Genomic DNA, 22,318 nt, shown 5'->3' on the forward strand with positions numbered 1-22,318 from the left:
TAAGAACACGTGTACACCCGTGGCGGATTCATGTTGATGTATGGCAAAACCAATACAATATTGTAAAGTTATACTAATTATACTAATTATTTTACTTAGTTATTTTATTATACTTATTATATTTATTATACTAATATATACTAAATATATATTATATTTATTATACTAAGTATTTTAATTATACTAATTAAAATAAGTAAATTTAAAAAAATGGGAAAACTTGGCATGTTTTTATTTTCTTTCCATAAAAAGTACTTACCTCAGAATATGGGCTACTTATTTTTAAAATTTGAAACAATTACTTTCACTCAAAGATGTGTGTAATTTTTTAAAAACATAGGAAATCCCTGAGGTTTCATTTTTCCTGTTCAGAAGTGATTTGTAAGAGAGTACAGATTATCCTGCCTGATGCCATGGCGTCTATTTTTATCCATGTGGGCATGCTGAGAGTGAACTGGGAGGACATATTTACTGTTGCTTAGAGTACCTGGTGACGCTGCCTCTCTTTAGAGCTCACTAGAGAGAAGCCGTGTAGCAGCAACATGTGTTTGTAATTCACTCGACCAGCTCATTAGGACAAAACGGGGAGGAAGACTCCACCACGTGGGATAGATAAAGTGGAGCGTGTTCAGAGGAAAGCCCTGGAGACACCAGGGAATGAGGAAGGGCTATAGAAGCTGGGCTTTAAGATTTTCATAGAAGAAACTGAGCCCGTAAATGCCTGAAGGGCTGGGATGGAGGGAGAGGACATGAAAGAAAGCAGAGCCCCGGCCAAGGGTGCGAAAGTCCTCCCACTGAGGATCGGGAAGGACTTTCCAGTAGTGAAATCCTGCCAGCTAGTGTCCTCAAAAGTAAAGAGTTTTCTCATCAAGAGAAATTTTCCAGGCTGGGGCTGTCTTACGGGCCTGTCACAGAGTATCTTGGCTGAGGGCTGGTCTGGACTAGATTAAGTCCAAGTCCCCTTCTTGCTGACTCGAGAGCAGATCCAGTGCTCACAGATCCACTCAGAGAGCCCAGTGAGGGAAGGGTTCCCAGGTGGAGGCTGTGGGCAAGTGAGAAAGGGGCTCATTCTTCAGTTCCAGCTGATTGCTTGGGAATGTGAGCCCCATTAGGCCAGATCTTCAGGTTTTTCAGGAAAAGACAGACGTCTAGATATTTTAGATGGACTCTCCTAAGTTTTAAATATCGTGTGAGCCAAATAAAGCTATCTGTGCCTGCTGGGTCTGGGCCATGCCTTGTCAGTGTGACCCCTCTGTTCCAGGATTCTCAGAGTTACATGAAGTTCAGTCTTTGGGGGACAGGTGGGTGTGAATTGAATGAGGAGAATAGGGTAAGAGCTTAAGGGGCTTCCAGAGAGACCTAGGGCAGGGTAGTAAAGTTGAGGACTAGAATTGGGTGAGGCAGGGTGAATGGGCACAGTGAGGAGTGCAGTTTCCTGTCTTGCCTATTCTGACGTTTCACTTTTAAGCTTTTCTTTTAAAATAACATTTGATGAAGGGAGTACTGGGAAGGTGACTACTTCCTGAGGGTAGAGCTGGAGCAGGGAATCCAGCCTCCCAGTGGCCCTTTCCTTCTCCATCCTGCATTCTCCACCAGCACCACACGCTTTAAGTTGACGGTGAGTGGCGCCCCCTGGCGCCCCCTGGGGTTGTGCTGTGCTCAGTCTACACATTTGTGCCTGGAGCCAAGTGGAAACTGCTTCTCCTCTCCCTCAAGGATCTGTGTCTTTAGGCTTCCAGCCAAGGCTGAAATCTCCATTATAACTGCTTTTGGGTGAAGGCATCAGGGTACCCAAATATCTCTTTCGAAACACACGCAGGAAAAGAAGAAAGGCCACAGGAATGCAACCTGACATCTGTCTAAGGTTCCAAGTATTGGATTGCCAGGGACTTGGGCACCGAATAAATTAGCTTTGCCATGAAGCCAACCTCAAAAAGCCAGTCGTATCCAAACCACATTTATGGTGCTCCCCGCTGCAATCCAAGGCCTGTCTGCCTCACTTCCTGCCTCTCTTTATGCTGAGACTGCACTTTCAGGGGCGGCTTTCAGACCAGCTTCAGGCTTTGCTCACTTGGCCAGTGAGTGACTGGCTTGCTTTATTTTGTTGTTGTTCTTGTCTTTGTTTTAAGTATCAGTACTTTTTCATACCAGTTTGTTGTATGAAGTACAGTAAACTGCCCACTTTTAAAAGTGTATCATTTGATCAGTTTTAACATACATATATGTGAAACAATCCCCGCAATCATAATAAACATTTCTATCATCCCCCAACAGCTTCTCTGCCTTTTTCTAACCTGTCTCTCCCTCTATCTCCACGCAATCACTGACCTGCTTTCTTTCTCTCCAGATGAGGCTGCTTTTTCTAGAAATTTATGTAGGACTTACACAGTTCGTGTTCCTTTTGCCTGGTGTTGTTTTTTTTTTTTTCTTTCCTTTTTACTAAGCATGATGATATGGAGATTCATCCATTTCTTGTGTGTATCCATGGCTTGTTCCTTTGTATTACTGAGTAGTTTTCCAGTGCACATTATCATTTGTTTAGTCTATTCACCTGTAGAGAGACATTTGAGTTGTTTCTAGCTTTTGACTATCATAAATCTAGCTCTTTTGGTTTTTTGGGGGGAGGGGCTTGTTTTTTTTATTTTGATTAATATTTATTAGAGTATAGTTGCTTTACAGTGTTGTATTAGTCTCTACGGCACAGCAAAGTGAATCAGCTACATGTATACATATATCCCCTCTTTTTTGACTTCCTTCCCATTTAGGTCACTACAGAATATTGAGTAGCATTCCCTCAGCTGTATAGGAGGTTCTCATTAGTTACCTATTTTATGCAAAATATCAGTAACGTATATATGTCAATCCCAATCGCCCCATTCATCCCATCCCCACCCAAATCTAGCTCTTTTGAACATTTGTGTACTTTGTGTGGATATGTATTTTGTTTTCTTGAGTAAATACCTACAAAAGCAATAGAATGACTATGTGATGTGGCAGGTGTATGTTTAATTTGTTAAAAAAAAAAAAACTACCAAATAGTTTTCCAAAGTAGTTGTCCCATTTTCCATTCCCACATCACTGTATGAGAGTTCTAGTTGCTCAGCATCCTTGACAGCACCTGGAATAGTAGGTCTTTAATTTGAGCTCTTCTCGTGGTTGTGAAGAAATGAAATATACTTTTCTCACATGTAAATTTGCTTGCTTTCATGAAGAACTTTTCTTCATGTGTTTTTGGGCCATTTTGTACCTTTTGTGAAATGTCTATTAAAATCTTTTGCCAGTTTTTAATTGGGTTGTCGAGTTTTAAGAGGGTTTTTTAAAAATATATGTATTCTATAATACAAGTCTGATATATGTTTTGTGAATATATTCTCCCAGTCCTTGACTCTGCCTTTTTGCTTTCCTAATAAGTGAAATTATCATTTAGTAAAATCTGGAGCATGTGAAGTTTCCAGGGATAAGAAAGACATTGAATTGTTAACAAATGCAGTAAATCCTAACAATTCTGTAGAACCTTAATGTGGTCCCAACATGAATGAAAGCTTATTTAATATCACATCAGTTCTTTTCTTTTTAATAATTGTATTTATTTTTGGCTGTGCTGGGTCTTTGTTGCTGGGCGGGCTTTTTTCTAGTTGTGGTGAGGAGGGTGCTAATTTCTAGTTGACGTGCATCAGCTTCTCATTGCACTGGTTTCTCTTGTTACAGAGCACAAGGCTTTAGAGCATGGGCTCCATAGTTGTAGCACGGGGGGCTTAATTACTCTGTGGCAAGTGGGATTTTCCCAGATTGGGGATCAAACCCATGTCTCCTGCGTTGGCAGGCAGATTCTTTATCATTGAGCCACCAGGGAGCCCTATCACATCAATTCTTGATTTGGAAATTATTTTGCATAATTTGAAAAACTCTACCATACTAGGTACTAGAAGAGAGCGAAGGAAGGGCAGAAACTTCAAACATGGATATTCTTCTCAGGAGACTTATATCCATGGCAGAGGGATATAACACATGTGTTCTGATAATAATTATTGCTATATGCTATGTGCTCTAGGGGCATGGAAAATAGGTATTAATGTTGGCAGTGATCAGGCTTGTTTTTTTTTTGTGGGTGTGAAAGTCTTAGCTAAACACGGATCCTTGGGTTCAGCCTGGCAGGGAAGTTACAGCTTAGTCACTACCAGTGACAAGAGGAAGTTGTGAGAATGGCATGGCTTTTTTCTTCATCTTTGTCACTAATCAGGTCCATCATCTGCGTGGTTTTGTCTTTTGTCAAGCACACCTATAAACTAAACACCAAAACAGGAAAAAAAAAAGAACAAAGCTTAGTATGTTAGACTAAGAGACCCAGGTTCTATCCCTGGTTTGGGAAGATACCCTGGAGAAGGAAATGGCAACCCACGTCAGTACTCTTGCCTGGAAAATTCCATGGATGGAGGAGCCTGGTAGGCTGCAGTCCATGGGGTCGCAAAGAGTCAGACACGACTGAGCGACTTCACTTTCTTAAGAACAGTCCTCTGATACAGATTTTCCCCACTTTGCAGATGAAGAAACTGAAGCTTAGGAAAGTTAAGTAACTTATCTAGTTCATACAGCTAGGACATGGCAGACCTGATTTAATCCCAAGTCTATCTGACTCAAAAGTCTATGTTCCTAACCTTAGGCTAATTTGCCTCCCAAATAGAGCATAAGATAGGATGTGTTAAGAATCATCAGAGAGTTGTAAATAGAGTGTTGTAGAATAAGAAGTGAAAAATCTTCCTTTTGGCTCTGCACCAGAAAGCACCTTGGAACAGTTCACATTTGATTTGGGCCTTGAATAATGTCCCCAGCCTCTCTAACAAAGATGGTAGGTAGAAAGACACTTGAAGGGAACAGTTTAAGACAAGACTCAGAGGTGAGAACCGTCCTGGGATCCATTGACTAAAGCCTAGTATTCTTCAAGAAGAATGGTGAGAGAAAGGGTCATGAACATCAGTCCGTAAAAGGCCTTGAAAATCAGGCTAAGGTGTTTTGAATTTGATTCTGGAAGGCAGTTGTGACTATTGAATCATTTGAGCAGTAGGGTGGCAGGTAGTCTTTTCACGGCAGCCGTGTATCATGATGGGGTGACGTCTAGATGGACAAGGATGTAGAAGAAGGGCTGAGAGCAGCTGAGGACCTTGTAGTCTCTACTGTAGGTACTGAGGGCTGCAACTAGGGCATTAGCCATAGAAATGGACAGGAAGATAATTACATAATTCAAAACTGGAAGCTACTTCCCATCCATGCATGATTTTCATTCTGTTAACTTTTCTATAATCTGGGATTAATCTGACTCAGTCCCTGTTGCCTCCTTCTTCTTTGTCCATCTGTATCTTGTGTACTTCATTGCTCCCAGACAGTGGCCAGGGAAAAGAGAGAAACTGGATTTGTCCTGTCTATAATTTGTTGGCTAATCTGATAAATGAAGTGGTGCCTGAGTGCCTGGAGCAGGCTGAAACTTTTGACAAAGTGAAGTTTTATGTTGTTCATACATTCCTTTATTCATTCAGCTAACCGTGTTCATTGATTTACCATTCCAATGTGTTTTGTTCAAAATCAAGTAGTTCTCCAGTTTTTAATGGCACTGACTGAGTGTCCTACAAATTTAACTCAATTCTGATACTTTTCTACCCAGAGTTAGTATCAGATACCACAGGTTAAGGACTCAGTCCCACAAGACTACCCCACTTCAGATGCCAATCACAAATCCAGGTTGTCATCTGTGCTTCTGGCTGTCTAGGTGTAAATCAGACGTTCCCACAGCTCCTTCCTCTCGTTCAATTAGTTTGCTAGAGCAGCTCACAAAACTCAGAGAAATGTTTACTTATATTTACCAGTTGATTATAAAGGATATTATAAAGGATATAGATGAATAACCAGATGAAGAGGTATATAGGGTGAGGTCCAGAAGGCTCCTGAGAGGAGCTAGGGTGAACCACCCTCCTCTCATATCTGCCAACCCCCAGAAGCTCATCAAATCTTATTTAAGAGTTTATGTAGACATTTATCTGTAGCAGCCCCCTTCTCCTTCCCAGAGGTCCTTATGACCAGTCCCATCCTTAGGACCATCTGGGGCGAGGGTAGGGGGTTACCTTATTAGCATAAACTCAAGTGTACTCAAAAGGGCTTCTTATGAATGATGAAGGACAATCCTTTCACTCTGGAGAAATTACAAAGGTTTTAGGAGCTTTGTGCCAGGAACCTGAAACAAAGACCAAATATACTTCTTCTTATACCACAACCATCCATTCATCCAAACATTTACTCATTCAGCAAACTCTCAGTCATTTGATTATATATATCTATATATATATACACACACACAGTTACTGGAGTATATTTGCTTTACAATGTGTTAGTTTCTGCTACACGATGAAGTGAATCAGTTATATGTATACGTATTTCCCCTCCCTTTTGAACCTCCCTCCCACCTCCACTGTCAATCCCACCCCTCTAGGTCATCACAGAGCACTGAGCTGGGCTTCCTGTGCTTAACAGTGGGTTCCCATTAGCTACCTGGCTTCCCTGATGGTTCAGATGGTAAAGAATCTGCCTGCAATATGGGAGACCTGGGTCCAGTCGCTGGATTGGGAAGATCCCCTGGAGGAGGGCATGGCAACCCACTCCAGTATTCTTGCCTGGAGAATCCCCAAGGACAGAGCAGCCTGGTAGACTACAGTCCATGGGGTTGTGAAGATCACACACTACTGAGCAATTAAGCACAGCACAGCACTAGCTGTTTTACACGTGGGAGTGCATGTATGTCAATCCTAATCTTTCCGTTCATCCCACCCTCCCCTTCCTCTGTGTCCACATATCCGTTCTCTATGTCTGTCTCTATTCCTGCCCTGGAAATCAGCCATTTGATGTTTATCATTTGATGTATGTCTAATATGAGCCAGATTCTATGATATGTGGAGATACAGTGACCAACACAGCTTCTGTCCACAAGAAGTTCATATTTTAGTGGAAAATTATTTCTGCCATTTTCTTCTGGGCTTTGTTATTATCTCACCTTTACATGTATTTCCCACCCCCTACCCCATCTTTTCTTACCTTCTTTTGAATTTTTTTTTCCTCAGTTGTCTCACCTTTTCATGTTTTTTCCTTCCCTGCGTTTTGTCTTGCCTTCTTTTGAATTTTTTTCTCATTTTATTTTTTTCTTCTCTTCTACTAAGAAAGTTCAATGTTCTGTTTCTACCAAGAAAACCAAGTAAACCAAGAAATTTTAACCTGTATTTTGAGTCTAAAATTAATTGATATACTTACCCTGCTAAGTTGCTTCAGTCATGTCCGACTCTGTGCAACCCGTAGACGGCAGCCCACCAGGCTTCCCCATCCCTGGGATTCTCCAGGCAAGAACACTGGAGTGGGTTGCCATTGCCTTCTCCAGTGCATGAAAGTGAAAAGTAAAAGTGAAGTCGCTCAGTCATGTCTGACTCTTAGCGACCCCATGGGCTGCAGCCTACCAGGCTCCTCCATACATGGGATTTTCCAGGCAAGAGTACTGGAGTGGGGTGCCATTGCCTTGTACTTACCCTACTTCCAGTCAATACAGGGATCTTAGTGAACCCAACTTTGATCACTGCCTTCTCTGACTTACCTGCTATGGATGTCATTGTTATTTTTAATTCCATAAGACTGTAATCTTACTCTTTATGCAAAACCTTCAAAATGGAATCAGGTTCCTTCTACCTGAAGCATATTCTTTTAAATTTAAGTGAGGGTGTCTTGATAGCAAATTCTAGGTTTTGCTTGGGAATATCTTTATTTTGCTCCTGTCCTTGCTGGGCATGTAATTCTGTTTGATAGTTGTTTACCCTCATGTATTTAAAACATTATATACTGACTTCTAGATTCTTTTACAGCTGTTGGGAAGTCAGGGGTCATATAATGATTATTCCTTTACATTAAAACTATCTTTTTCTAGCTGCTTTTAAGATTTTTATCTCTTTTTGAGGTTCTGCAGTTCTGTATGATGTAGATTTTTAGAAACAGCTTTATTAAGATATAATTGGCATAGAGTAAATTGCACATGTTTAAAGTGTGTAATTTGGTAAGTTTTGACATGTGTATATACTTGTGAAACCATTACCACGTCAAGATAAAGAACAGATCCATCATTCCCCAAAGTTTCCTCTGTCCCTTTGTGTTTGTAACGCTTCCATCCTGTCCTTTTCCATCCTCCTCTGTTCCCCAGGCAACCACTGATCTGCTTCCTATCACTATAGACTAGTTTGTATTTTATAGAATTTTGCACAAATGGAGTCATACAGTATATACTCTTCTTTAGTTTTTTGTTTTAAGCTGGCTTCTCTCGCTGAGTATAATTATTTTGAGATTCATCCTTGTAGCATATATAATAGTTTTTTTTTTTTCTTTTTATTGATTGGTGATATTCCTTTGCATGGATATGCTGCTGTTTATTTATCCATCTGTCTGTTAGTGGATAGTTGTGTTATTTCCACTTTGGGGCTAGTACAGAGTTTTTGTGAACATTGATGTTCAAGCCTTTGTGTAGGCATATGCTTTTATTTCTCTTAGATAAATATGTAGGAGTGGAGTGGTTGGATTATATGTCAGGTGTATACTTTTGGCTCCCCCATATCCAAGGGTTCCACATCTGTAGATTTGATTCAACCAACTGGATTGAAAACAATTTAAAAAAAAAAATGTCAGTAAGTTCAGAAAAGCAAAACTTGAATTTGCCACAGGCCAGCAAATATTTATATAACATTTACATTGTTTTCAATATTAGATATTATAAGTAATCTAGAGATAATTTAAAGTATAGCAGAGGATACTATGCTATTTTGTGTACGGACCTTGAGTATCCATGGATTTTGGTATCCTTAGGGAATCCTGGAACCAATTCCCCACAGATCCTGATGCTCTACTTTATTTAGTTTCATAAAAATTGTGGTGGTTCCATTTTAAGTTTCCAGCAGCAGAGTTTGAGAGTTTTAGTACCTCCACATCCCTGCCAACACTTATGATCAGTCTTTTCAGTTTTAACCATTCTAATAGGTGAGTAATAGTATCTCATTGTGGTTTTAATTTGTATTTCTCTGATAACCAGTGATGTTGAGCATCTTTTCATGTGCTTATCTGCCCTGTGTATATCTTTTTGGTAATGTGTCTGTTTAAATCTTTTGCACATTCTTTTAAAAATGGGTTGTTTGATCTCTCATTATTGAACTTTGAGAGTTCTTTATATTCTGGATACAAGTTCTTTATCAGATATATAGTTTGCAGTATTTACTCCAATCTGTGGAAGGAGTGGTAGAAGTTTTAAATTTTGATCGTTTGATTTATCAGTTTTTTCCTTTGTAAATCATATTTTTGTCATATCTAAGAAATATTTGCCTAACCCAAAGTCACAAAAGTTTTTTTTCTTAGATTTCCTTCTGGAAGTTTTTTTTTTTTTAATTTTAGGTTTTAAATTTAGAGCTGTGATCTATTTTGAGTTAATTTTTATATACAGTATGAATATGAATCAAAGTCTTCCTCATCCTGCCCCCTAACCCTGCCATGGCCCTCTCCCTGCCTCTCTTTTTACATATCAATGTCCAGTTCTAGTATTATTAGTTGAGTAGACTGTCATTTCTACACTTAATCGCTTTTGCACTTCTGTCAAAAATCAGTTTTTCATATATGTGTAGGTCTGTGTCTGTACCTTCTATTCTGTTTCATTCATTCATTGTTCCTTTGTTTTTCTTTATGCCAGTACCACACTGTCTTGATTACTGTCACTTTATAGTTTGTCTTGAAATCAGGTGTTAGTTTCCAACTTTGTTCCTTTTTAAAGTTTTTTAATTTTTTATTTTGGCTATTCTAGGTGCTTTGCATTTCTAGATGTGCTTTAAAATCAGTTTTTGAATTAACTGTATAAGAGCATGATGGGATTTTTATTGGGATTACATTGAATCCATTGGTCAGTTTTAGAAAAATGAACATTTTATCAATAGTTATTATTTTGCATATGTATAACTTTTTGAATTGAGTTTTATTTCCCTTAGCAATGTTTTATTGTTTGTGTCTTTACATCTTTTTCAAATTTATCCATAGAATTTGATAACTTTTGATATTCTCATGAATATTATTTTTAAAATTTCAGTTAATTGTTTTTCATTGCCAATATTTTGAAATACAATTTGTTTTTAATATATAGTCTCCTGCAAACTTGCTAAACTTACTCATTAGTTCTAATAGCTTTTTATGTAGGTTATATTAGATTTTCTACATACACAGTCATGTCCTTTGCAAGTCTTGTCAATCTAGGTGACTTTTATTTCTTTTTCTTGTGTTATTACACTGGCTAGAATCTCCAGTACAGTACTGAATGAAAGTTATGAGAGTGGATATCCTTATCTTGTTTCTGATCTTTGGGTGAAAGTATTTAGTCTTAATGGTGACATTATATATGACTTTAACTGTGGGTTTTTTGTAAATGCCATTTATAAGATTTAGGAAATTCCTTTCCACTTCTAATTTCTTAAAAAAAATTTTTTTTTTTTAATCAAGAAGCAATATTGGATTTCTCAGAAACTTTTTCTGAGATGATTTAGATGATTATTTGGTATTTCTTTTTTAATTTGTTAATATATGGATTATATTTATAGATTTTGAATGCCAGCTTTGCATTCCTAGGATAACTCCACTGGTCGTGATTTATTATACTTGTTATATATTGTTGGATTTGATTTGCTAAAATTATATTTCAAATTTTAATATCTATTTTGAAGAAGGAATTTGTGTGTAGTTTTCTCTTAACGTCTTTTTCTGGCTTTGGTGTTAGTCTATTTTTTAAAATCATGCTTGGGCTTAGTCTTTCCGAATCTTGGATTATTGCCTTTTATCAGTTCAGAGAACTTCTCAACCATCATCTCTTCATTATTTCTCTTGTCCCATTTTCCCTTTTCTCTTCTACTGGACCTTTAGACATTTTAAAGACTTTTCCGCTCTATCTGTCTTCCTTGTCTCATAACTCCTTCCATGTCTTCTTTTTTTTTTTTCCTTTTTTCTCCCTCATTGCTCTATTCTGAAAAATTATCTTGGAGTTCTCTTCTAGTTAATCAGATATTTAAACTACTTAGGCTATTGTTTTACCTACCCATTTTTTTTTAATTAAAAAAATTTTTTTTCCTATTAGTATAGTTCTAAAAGTTGTATTTGGATTTTTTTCAAATCTATTTATTCCTTTTTATAGTCTTTTGTTATTTTTTTCATATTTTAAATCCTTTTTATTTATTAAAGCATGTTAAACACATTCTCTGTCTGATAATTTATGGACTTTTTTGGTGGGTCTAATTTTGCTGTGTGTTTTTCTCACTGCTTTTCTGGTACCTTACTTCTTTGTGAGGTACTTTGTGACTTCCCTGGTGGCTCAGACGGTAAAGCATCTGCCTACAATGAGGGAGACCCGGGTTCAATCCCTGGGTTGGGAAGACCCCCTGGAGAAGGAAATGGCAACCCACTCCAGTATTCTTGCCTGGAAAATCCCATGGACGGAGGAAGGCTATAGTCCATGGGGTCGCAGAGAGTCAGACACAACTGATTTTTATGCTAAGGATGTAGGGAGTTCTAGCTGAATGTGATTGCTAGTGGACCCCTATCCAACTCCCCACCTGGTGTGGACTCTGCCTTTATCCTCTGTCCTGTGTTGTTAGAGGTTGTGCAAAGCAACACTGGTGTTAACCTGGTTCAGTAAATGCCCTCAAACAAAAACCAGATTCACTTTTCTACCTCCCTCTGTATTCCCATTTTCATTTGATTTTTGGTTTCTGATTATTTCTTACTTTCTTGCAGACTTACCAGTACATTTTAATAATGTATGATTTTGTCTCTTTTGTTACTTTTTTATTCTTTTTTGGTTGTTTTCACTTAGTGAAACCATTTCCTGGAAATGGAAGCTGGGTCTCAGACATTTTTATGTTGTGGCTGTTAGAAATTGTTTCTCCTGTGGGATTAATTGCCTTGATGTCAGTTTTTGTTTTCATTTCCTATGGTAAACACTAGAAAACCAAAGGAGGAAGGGGTTTATTTTTCCTATATTGTGATCTATATGCTGTGGTGTTAAGACCATCTAATGACCCCCTGGGCTTTACATCTTTCCCTTTTACTAAATCATCTATGCCAGCAGAGTTGAGGTTTTAGTTTGTTTTAGTGTGATTAAAATACCTGTACTCCACCACATCAGGAGTCAGCCCCTTATGATATCCTCTCATACTATTCTTCCTGAGGGCCTGTTGCTGACCAGCTTTGTGAACCTTAGGTTGCTTTCTCCTTGTTTGAACATGAGGGAGATGGGCTGGATCTGTAAGTCCCAGGTACTGGTCCATTGGTGTCTTCCAGTTGTTAAAATTTTCACCAGTCTAAGGTAAAATGAAAAAGAAAATGGGGAGAGAGCAGTGAGTTTTCTCAAAAAGCTCATTGTGGTGGCGCTACTGGTAGAGAACCCGCCTGCCAATGCAGGAGACATAAGAGACCCAGGTTTGATCCCTGGGTTGGGAAGATCCCCTGGAGAAGGAAATGGCAACCCACTCCAGTATTCTTGCCTGGAGAATCCCATGGACAGAGAAGCCTGGTGGGTTACAGTCTATAGAGTTGCAAAGAGTTGGACATGACTGAAGCAACTTAGCACACATAAACACATCTTTTATTTTATTTTATGAAACCTATTGTAGTAAATGATAGAGTAGTCATCTCTTTGGTTGGTTTGAATGCATTTATTGAACAGAACACAAAGCTGGCAACACCAGGTCTCTTCCCACCTTTCTGGGATTGGGTGGGGGAATCTTTTTAAGTCCATCAAAATCACAAGTCAAAGAATTGCCAGGTTAGATGACTGAACAGCTTCATCTTTTCCATTGTATTGAGGAGAGAGATAACTTTCTTTTTCTTATTAGCTAAAAAGTTAGGGTTTTGATTACTTTAATTTTGGGTTTTATTTTTTACCATGGGCATATTAGAATAAGAGTTAAGCCTGTTCTCTGGAGAGAAAAGAGGCCGTAGTGGGGCAGTACCTTGGTCCATCATCTCAAGGTCATGCACATGTTTTCTAGGTCATGGTTTTGGTAGGACCCTTATTGCTAGCATATCTCTCCTGTGTATACCTTTTAGCTCTCTGAGATACTGGTAAGTTCTCTGACACTTGCATGCTTGCCTTTGCATTCCAGAATCCTAGAAACCCAGGTTTTTGTGCCTATCAGCTTTTCTGCACAAGATCTGGGTACTTTGGTTTGTGGATTAGCTTCACCCCTGAGAGCCTGTTAATTCACATTCCCTTGCAGTAAGTCAGCTCAAAGAAATGCTGCAGGCATGGGCAGCTCTCTGCCCTCAGGGGAGGGAGTGCCAGAGCCAGAGGGTTCAGCAAACAGCCCAGTGACCTGTGAGAAGTGGCAGTGGGAAGAAACTGGAGGAGAAATATTTTAAGCAGATTTTTATAAAATGTGACAGTGCTAGAAAGCCAGGATCTCTTTAAGGTCTAACTCCATCTCTCACTGCTGTGTGGCTTTAGGCAAGCTGCTTAATTTCTCTGGACCTCCAGTTTTTATCCGTAATAGAAAAAGAAGGCTGTTATCTATCCTTCTACTTATATCTGATTGTTTTAAGATTATTTGGCTATTGAATATAATTTGGTTATTATAAATGAGGTGCTGAGGATTGTAAAAATGGTCAAATGCCAATAAAATTTATTGAGTTATTCAGTGCACTTATTATTAATACTAAATGTCTGCTATGTGCAAGGCATATTTCCACAGAATGGGGTGTGCTGGTTCAAAAACCACTCCCTGCTTACATTCTAGTGGAAGAAACAGATGACAAACAAGCAAATATATTAATAAGAGTGGTGATGGGTGGTGTGAGGAAAGTAACTGGTTGTTGTGAGAGAGTCAGGGGAGGGGGTTAGAAGAAGTTCTATGAAAAAGTGGTGGTTAAGTGACCTGAAGTTTGGGAAGAATGCAGGAGAAGAGTTCCAGGCAGGACCAGCAAGGACAGGGGTCCTGAGGCCACAGAAAGCTGACTGACTTGAACACTGGAAAGACATACACGGGGCTAGAGGATCTACAGTTAATTTACAGATATATTCTAGATATTAAAAATCACTCCTAAAAATATCTTTAGAATGCAGAAGGGAAAATACTGTGTGGTAGAGTGCAGGCTGTGGAATCAGTCGCCCCTCGGGTTCTCATCAACTCTGCCACTTAGAAGCTCTCTGACCTTGGACAAGTTACTCAGCCTTTCCAAGAAGCCTCAATTTCCTCATCTGTAAAATGAAGACAGTAAACCCGGAGCTCCATCCCTCAGAGGAGTGTTACGAAAATAAGATATTTTAGAGGAAATGATAAATATGAAAAAGCATGGAATATTTAAAGAGCATTATTAGTGGAAGGGAGGGTATCTTGCCTCCCGCCTGGCTCTCTGTATCCCGGGCTTGTGGGGTTTGGAAAAGAGTCAACTCAGAGGTGACGTGCCTTGGTTGGGGCAAATCAGTGCTAGCGTGCAGGTGGGAAGCCCGTTCCAGGGCTGTGTCCTTCGAGTGCTGCAGCAGTGGTATTACAAGGAAGTAAATGAATAATAAATGAAGGGCTCTGGAGTCAGGCTGCTCCTGCAATTTTTCCGTGCCGAGGAAACTCAGCAGAAAGGACATGGCTTCACTGTGCTGTCCCTGCAAGGGGAGACCAGCTCTCTGCTGGTGGCCCCAGCATAGTGAAGGCTCTGGTCTCTGAACGCAGTGTGTGGCCCCCGGGGTCGAGGCCCTTAGTGGCTGGCAGTGGTGACAAGAGCCAGAAAGCCTCTTCCAGGTAAAGGGAAGGCTTACGAGTGAAGGCTAAAAGGGAAGGCTAAAAGTGCCGTGTGCAGATATCAAAAGCACTGATGTGGAGAGTGCCACGTGGACTTCTTTTTCTTTCTTGAGCACAAAAAGGATGGTGTTTGCTCTGCGCCTGGCTTTGTCCTAAGCACTTCACATTGTGACTCATGTCATTCAGAAACAAGTTTATAAAATAGCGTTACCCCCATTTTACACATGAGGCTAATCCTGGCTAGTAAATGGGATCTGAACCGTTGGAGTTGGCCATCAGAATCTGGCCACGTGGGCTGCGACCAGGGCAGTTGCCCAGGGCCCTGTGTTTAGAAACATCCCATGTTTAGAAGGGCCTTGCACTTGGTTCATTGCTCTGCTCTTGCGACCTTGAAATTCTTGGTGTTTTTTTTTTTTACTATATTCATTTAAAAATATATTTATCTGTTTACTCATTTGGCCCTAGTTGAGGCATGTGGGGTCTTTAGTTGCAGCATGTGGGATCTAGTTCCCTGACCAGGAATTAAACCCAGTCTCCCTGCTGGGAACATGGAGTCTTAGCCACTGGATCACCAGTAAAGTCTCTTAATTTTTCAGCAAAGGTCTCCATGTTTTCATTTTGCCTTGGGCAAAGTATCATTAGTAATGGGCACGGTCCATGCTCTTAGGCTGTCACTGCATTATTCAGAATATTGAACAAGGTGCCTCATAAGGTAGCATGTTCCACACCTTGGAGGTATTCAAGCAGAGGCTGGACGACCCTTTGGCAGGAATTCTTTAGAGGGGAACCTCAGTGCCAGATGGAAAGGGTGGGCGTGAGAGGTTGAGGTAGACAGCCTTTAGCATCTAAGCTCCTCTGAGCTCTGAGATTCTATGATTCTGTAACTTTCCTTTCTACAGCTTGATGAAAGTCAGAAAATAGAGGAAACAGGCCCTGAGGGAAATGATCTAATGCAAAGAATTTTGTGGAAAAGTGGGACAGTTCCCGAAGGAATGAATTCGTGGAAGGACACAGAACCCGGAGACGTGTCCTTAGACAGCTGGCAGTGGCCCTGGGCCGCGATCCCCTCACAGCCCAGCACAGGCCTGCTTCTCTCCCCATGTTCATCAGAAATGTCCCCGACCAGCCGCACATAAACCAGATGAGCGTGAAATGGGAGCCTCTTGATCTTCATGAGCCTGCGTAGTCCCCCCGCATGTCACAGGCCACCGCCGCAGCTGTGCACACTGCTTAGGGCAGCACAGATGGGCTGAATCTGATGCCACAGTGACACCTGTCCTTGGGCTGCGCTCTTCACGAAACTGCCGCCTGAAGACGGGAACACTGACTTGAACTGCGACTCAAAGGGGGACCTTTGTGGGTGGCTTCCCCAGCCCTGGGGAGTGTGTGCGTGTGCACGTGTGGTTGACTGAGGGTGGCAGTGAGAACGGGAGGAACAAATGGCTTTCCAGATGCTCTCTCGTGGCTGAGCCCCTGCGTCTCAATTCTGAGACCCTGAGCAGGTTATCTCATCTCTCTGAGCCTGTCTCTGCCTCCATAAGGGGACGTGAGAGGAGGCATGTCAGCACTTGACTGGATCCATTTTATCTCAGGGGTTTCGTTAACACGATTTGTACAGTGCCTTCAAGTTTTCAAGGAGCTTTTCACATATGTGATCTCACCAGATTTTCCTAACAGCCAGAGGGTCATATGGCCTCATTTTATTGATCAAGGCATGGAGGCTACAGAGTCAGGCCTGGAAGTTCACAGATGCATGGAAAAAGGGATCCTTTGTATTCTCCAAAAGTTTGTCCTTCTGTCTGTTGTGCTGACGACAGGGCCCCATAGTCTGACATTTACGTGGTCCCAGGCCTCCTTGAGTGCAGTGACGTTCAGGAACCCCCACTGTGCTCCATCCTGGGTCAGCTCTGGCTGGGAGGAGGGCTGGCAGGGTTACCTGGATCCCAAGCTCTAAAGCTAGACCCCACGTGTTCACAGCTCCAGTCTCTCACTCACCAGCTTGCTGCGCTGAGGCAAATGGCTTAACCTCTTGGAACCTGAATTATCATACATGTAAAATAAGGACCACCAAAGACTTACCACACGAAGCTATTGCGAGAATTCAATGAAATGATCCACACAAGATGCTTAGCCCAGTACCTGACCCAGTACATCTTCGCTGTCATCATTGCTATTATTATAATCATTAGCACTTTCACACTAAGCATCACCATCTTCAGATGAGCTACTTGCCATATTTTGGCTGTTATAAATTAAGCACATTTTTAATAAACTTGATTTTAGGCTTAAAGTGGTAGATTCTTCTGGTTTTCTTTTTAGCATCTGTTAGGAGTATTTTTTAAAAGCTCTGCCTGAATTCACGGGGAGCCCCTGTAAATCCACTTGAAAGCAGATCTCATCACTAAAAACCCACAAAACACCTTCATGAGAATGGAGAAGTCAGGCCTTAATTTATGGCGTCCACTTCTCGCTGCCATTTGGCATCTTGCAAACTGCCACTGCCATTAGCTGTCACTTTTGAGTATTTATGATTTTGCAGTTGGAGCACTTTGATTCTCATAACAGAAACAGGGTCACATTTAGAAAATGTACCCTACGCGGAGCTGGAAAATGAGATCCCCCAGGGTGGCTGATGAATGGGGCTGCCCATGGCAGTGTGGCTTGCCAGCCCTGCTGAACTGTGCCCTTCCTGCACACCCTGATGGGATGCTGTCTTTGTGTCTGAGGCCTCAGCCTGCCAGGCCCAGACTTTCTGCTTGGCGGTGACCTGGAGCTGGGGCAAAAGACATGTAGTTAAGTACCAAACCATTTTCCACGTGGTTGCCCTTCACAGACTTGAGATTGGCAAAGACAGAGCTAGGAATTTGGCAGGAATTCCTCCATGGCCCTAAACTGGTTCTTCACATCTAGGTAGTGGAGAGAGTTTGGGATATTACAAGCAAGGAAGCGTGAGTTAAGTGTGGCACCAACCAACACACTACCCTGGCAATAGGCAAGGCACTGTTTCCTCCTTCAGGCCTCAGTGTTTCTTGTGCTCAGTGGGAAGATGTGGTCTTAGTGAGCTCTGAGGACCATTCTTCTAGGCTATTGGTTCCTTTGAGGTGCTTGCTTGCCAGATTTTACAGGACTTTTGGGCAGTAGAAGTTGAGGGTTTTCAGAGGAGGGAGGAGACCTCATCTTAGTTGCAAATTAAAAAAAAAAAAAAATCAAGGAACTTCCCTGGTGGTCCAGTGGCTAAGACTTTGTGCTCCCGATGGAGGAGGCCTGGGTTCAATCCCTGGTCAGGGAACTAGATCCCACATGCCACAGCTGAGACCCAGGGCAGCCAAATAAATAAATAAACTTTTTTTTTTTAAATCAAGATATTTACTATGTATGAAGAGGAATACCACGTCCATCCTTCTGTAATACATCAGCACAATTGTGAAAGCCTATCCACCAGGAGAATCTCTAAGACCTTGGACGGGTCTCTCCTCCTAGACTAATTTCCCCTGCTGTAAAATCCATCTAGAAGAACACATCATATTATTAAATCTCTGTCTTCTTAGGCTCCTCTTGGCTATGATGGTTTCTCAGACTTTCCTTGTTTCTGGTGACCTTCACAGTTCTGAGTAGGAGTCCTGCTCGGGGATTTCATAGAACCTGTTGGAATTTATCTGATGTTTTTCTGATATTTAAATGGGGGTTATGAGGTTTTGAAAGGACGACCACAGAGACCTATAGTTCCATTTTCATTGCATATATCAAGGGTACATACTACCCATGTGACTTATCTCTGCTAATGTTGACCTTGACCACCTGGATGAGGGATGGTTTGTCATATTTCTCCACAGTAACGTTATTCCTTTTTTCCTCTTTTCTATGCAGTACTCTCAGGAAGGAGGTCACTGTGTAGCCCTTGCCTTCCTCTTTTGGGGTCATTCATTTGTTTCATTATGCTCTTGACTTCTCCTTACGTGCCTGGTGCAGTGTTAGGGCCAGAGATAGGGAAGGATAGAGGACTGGGCCTCTACACTCAGGGAATTTAGAGTCTAGAAGGCAAAGCAGAAAGTAGACTTAAGTCACACACACTTCTGTGGTAAGTGCAGTGACAAGCTTCCACAGGAACACAAAGGAAGTCCCCGCACACCAGGCTTTCCTATTTTATGTTTCTGCACTTTAAGTGAATTTTCCAAATTGCCCTCCATCTCCTTCAACCGTAAAATCATTTAAGATTTTAACATTTAAGTTAAAAAAAAAAAAGAGGCCAGCTTATTTCCTTTCCAGACTTATCCTGTGACTCCTGGATGTTATTTTTTTAAGCATCTGCATCACACTTTCCTTGTTGAAAGCATTTTTTAGCCATTAATTAGTAACCCACATTAATATGCAGATTGAATTAATCTATTTCAGGCAGAAGTTTGTCTTGAGGAAGCAAAATAGCTTTAAGTGTTATTCTTCCCCACCTGCATTTCTCCCCTCCCCCCATCCCAATCATTATTAGGATTATTGCTGTGATTATTAAACGCTGATGGGGCACCGCACGTGGCTGCCGCCCTTCCCAGAACTTGGGGGAGGGCACGTCCCTGTGCTCTGGACTAAGAGCTGTGCAGAGGCTGCCGTGGGGGATTCATTAGACTGAAATTGGCCTCATAAATAGTCATCCTCAGGATATGGTTTCAGCTCTCCTATTTCTATTTTAGTTGCACTAAGCTCAATTCCTGTTTGGCTGTGTTATTGTCTGAGAACGCTTTGCCCTTAAAAAAAAAGTGACTCCTCCATAGTATACCTACCATTTATTGAGCTCTTACTATGTACCAGGAGCTCAGCACACCTTATATTCGATTCACAACAGCCTCCTGGGGGCAACCTTGTGGTTTTCCTACCTGTAGAGATGAGGTGACTTAGCCTAGTGAGCGGAGAAGGCAATGGCACCCCACTCCAGTACTCTTGCCTGGAAAATCCCATGGATGGAGGAGCCTAGTGGGCTACAGTCCATGGGGTCGCTAAGAGTCAGACATGACTGAGTGACTTCACTTTCACTTTTCACTTTCATGCATTGGAGAAGGCAATGGCAACCCACTCCAGTGTTCTTGCCTGGAGAATCCCAGGGATGGGGGAGCCTGGTGGGCTGCCGTCTATGGGGTCGCACAGAGTCAGACATGACTGAAGCGACTTAGCAGCAGCAGCAGCAGCCTAGTGAGATGAGGCTCAAGGCTGGTGAAGTCAGAGGTGGGACTAGACCCTAGACTATATGGCTTCAAAGCCCTTCCTCTTCAGGCCTGCCTTTGGTCCATCCTTCAGGGCCTTCCGAGCCTCCCTCTCTGCCCACTTTTCATCTCTCTATCCCCATCACCATGTCCTCCCCTCCCTTCTCATGGTGTCGGGTGGCGAGGGCTTTCCGAGGGGGTTTCATTTCTGCCTCTTTAGAACTCTTTGCAGGTTAGGGGCTGACTTCATCCCCACTACAGAGATGACACTGGGTCAGGACCCTTCTGCTTGCCCAGCTCAGAGTCATCATCCTGGGCAGGATACATCTCTGTCATCACCAGATGACAAATGGTGTGGAACACCATTTATTGGCCCCTGCTGGGATTGCAAATATAAACGTTCCTTCCTTGCTCTCAGTGAGCGCATGTTCTACGGGGGTGGGGTGGGGGGAGGGGGGGACACAGGACACCTGGAGTTCCAGGTGTCTCATTAATTGGGCACTTGTTTCTGGTCATGTAGTAATAGCTGTCTGTGCTTTAATAGGCAGTTACTACATGCCAGACCTGCTCAGAGATGGACATCCTTGCCTCTTGTTCATTCCTCACATCCTCCCTAGGAGTGAGTTTGTAGGAATCCCCATATAACAGGTAAGAAAATGGAAGCTCAAGAAGATTGAATTGCTTAAAAGACAGATAACTTAGGATGTGGAAAAACTTTTGTCCAAACCCAGATCTAGCTGAATACAGAGCTCCTTTTTAAGTTACCCTGACTGTTTCCCCTTTAGTACTGTGTGTGTGTGTGTGTGTGTGTGTGCGTGCACGCACGCATGCACACAAGCTTATACTTACCTATATCAGGTACTGGACCAGGTCAGTAAAGAACATAATTCTGAACAGGATGCATCCCTATTGTTTTGGACCGACAGGCTGATGGGGTGACAGACCCCAAAATAACCCTCCAATGTGATTTGAGTATGATAAATGCTACAGGGCAGGCCCTAGTTCTGGGTGACCTTGGGCAAGTCCCTCAATGTATCCCCAGTTTCCTCACCTGTGATGTGGTGAGGGATATCTCACATCATTAGGATAAGGTTTAGAAGAGAGGAAGTACATAAAGCACTTACGTGGTAAGGCCAATGAATGGGAGCTTTCCTGCAAAAGTGTTAGTGAGGCTCTAATCACAGGGTTGAGTACTCAGTAAGGGTCAGCTAGACATAATTTTAGGGACCTCTCAGTCTGTCAGTCTTGTATCGACAATGAGATGTTTGGATGCTTAAGGACATGGACCATTTCTGGTATTAATAGGTTTTTTGGGTCCCGGGTTGAATGTGAGCGTCCCCAGCACATAGAATAAATATTCACCGATTGACTGAAAACAATCCTATTTTGTGGCTCAGGGACAGAGTCTGGGAAGTTGTGAAAAGTCCTGCAGGGGTAGCTGTCAGTATTTACTTAGTAATCTCAAGTGTTGAGTCCAGCTTCGTGGGTGAGGAAACGGAAATTCAAGGCCAGGTATACCAAGGTGTAGGAAACCATCATGAAGACATTGTTTCACTGTGTGCAGTAGAGTTAGACTTGGAGTTGGGTCCCTTGGGCTACTTCCTAGCTGCATGACCGAGGCCAGATATGGCAGAGCCTCCACTGCCTCATTCATAATTTGGGGGAAGAATATCTGTCTTGCGAGATTGTGGAGATCAAATAAAATAATGGTCAGAATGCATTTAACACAGGGCAAAGTAGAGCTTAACTGCTCAGGAAATGGCTGGAGATGTTACTTCAGGGGGCTCTTTGCCAAGAATCCGAGCCCCACAGAGTTCTGTCTGATGGATGGTCTATTTCAGACACATGTCATTCCCACTTATGCCTGCGGTTCTTTCTGGAAATGCCCATGAAAAGAATGTTAGATGAGGCTCCTATGGAGAGGCCCCACCCCAGCCCATTCCTGAGGAGTTGGGGCTTGGAGTTTGGCAATTCCTTGGAATGCTGGGCCTGAGCTGGGGAGCAGGGCTGCAGGCCTAGCCAGCCCAGAGTTCTTGGATGGTAGAAAAAGACATCTGGGGGCGGGGGGGAGGGGGGAATGCTGACCTGTATTTTGAATGCTGCAAACACAGATGAACTCAAGCACAAAAGATAATCCCCAGTGGTTATGGCCATCCCGAGAGCACCACAGTTATATTTTAGTATCTGTCCATTCACATTTTGTTATTGTTATGTGTCTCAGTTCAGGATGCCATAACAAAGTACCAAAGACTGGGTGGCTTATAAACAACAGAAATTTTTTCTCAGGACTTCCCTGGTCCA

General features: G+C 41.9%; 1 protein-coding gene and 1 long non-coding RNA gene across 2 annotated transcripts in view; both read left to right on the forward strand.

Annotated features, from left to right (window-relative positions):
* The window catches only part of GALNT10 (polypeptide N-acetylgalactosaminyltransferase 10), a 224,058-nt gene that overhangs the window by 26,634 nt on the left and 175,106 nt on the right, over positions 1-22,318 (forward strand). The gene's annotated exons all lie outside the window — the stretch shown is intronic.
* On the forward strand, positions 294-17,118 carry LOC129636270 (uncharacterized). Its single transcript, XR_008706845.1, has 2 exons — positions 294-1,301; positions 15,728-17,118. It is a non-coding gene; the product is annotated as an uncharacterized LOC129636270 (long non-coding RNA).

The sequence above is a fragment of the Bubalus kerabau genome, chromosome 1 (genome assembly GCF_029407905.1).
Source record: "Bubalus kerabau isolate K-KA32 ecotype Philippines breed swamp buffalo chromosome 1, PCC_UOA_SB_1v2, whole genome shotgun sequence".
Taxonomy (NCBI): Eukaryota; Metazoa; Chordata; class Mammalia; order Artiodactyla; family Bovidae; genus Bubalus; species Bubalus kerabau.